This window comes from Pyrgilauda ruficollis, unplaced genomic scaffold (genome assembly GCF_017590135.1).
Source record: "Pyrgilauda ruficollis isolate IOZ18807 unplaced genomic scaffold, ASM1759013v1 scaffold400, whole genome shotgun sequence".
In the NCBI taxonomy this organism is placed as follows: domain Eukaryota; kingdom Metazoa; phylum Chordata; class Aves; order Passeriformes; family Passeridae; genus Pyrgilauda; species Pyrgilauda ruficollis.
In genome coordinates this window covers 66,874-67,689 of record NW_024525491.1, presented here as the reverse complement: position 1 = coordinate 67,689, position 816 = coordinate 66,874, and the positions used below count along the sequence as shown (strand labels likewise).

Here is an 816-nt window from a genome sequence, read left to right as displayed (position 1 = left end):
TGTTTGTTTTGAATATTGGATTTTTTTTAATGTGATTTTTTTTCTTTTTGCGCCGCTTATTATTTTTTTTTGGTTTTTTTTATCACTTTTTTTTTCTTAAATCCCTGAAATCCTTTTACAAAACCCAAACCCCACAACCCATTTTTACCCCCCCTCCTAAAACACCCCTTCCTTCCCTCAGGTACACGTTCACCGGGATTTACACCTTCGAATCGCTGGTGAAAATCATCGCCAGGGGATTCTGCATCGACGGCTTCACCTTCCTGAGGGACCCCTGGAACTGGCTGGACTTCAGCGTCATCATGATGGCGTGAGTTCCGCTTTTCCTGGGAATTTTTCCTGGGATTTTTTCCTGGGAATTTTTCCTGGGATTCCTGCGAGGGTCGGGACGAGGCCTCGGCCGGAGGGAAAAGTTTAACAAGGAAAAAAAGGAAAAAATTCAATGAAACCCCCTCCCCACTCTTGGTTTTATGGCAGGAAATTTTTAGCCTGGTGGGATTTCAGCGTGGGGTTGGTGGAGTCGGTACGCAAAAAAACCAAAATTAAAATGGGATTTTTTGGGAATTGCGTTGATTAATGTAAGGTTTAGGGGGTTCAGCAGAGGGGCCCACATCTCTAAATTCCTGTCTCGGCACTCCTGACTGGAGGCTGGACTGTGATTAACCCATTAATAGCCCATTAATGACCTGTTAATAAGCCATTTTAACCCATTAATGACCTGTTAATAAGCCATTTTAACCCATTAATAACCTGTTAATAAGCCATTTTAGCCCATTAATAACCTGTTAATAAGCCATTTTAGCCCATTAATGACCT

At 42.3% G+C, this 816-nt stretch overlaps 1 protein-coding gene across 1 annotated transcript in view; it reads left to right on the top strand.

Moving 5' to 3' along the window:
- Window positions 1-296: 296 nt before the first annotated feature.
- Window positions 297-816, top strand: part of SCN8A (sodium voltage-gated channel alpha subunit 8) — a 40,411-nt gene continuing 39,891 nt past the window's right edge. Inside the window, exon 1 of the mRNA XM_041477524.1 lies at window positions 297-310. The gene's annotated coding sequence lies outside the window, so the exon portion shown is untranslated. The remainder of the gene's footprint in view (window positions 311-816) is intronic.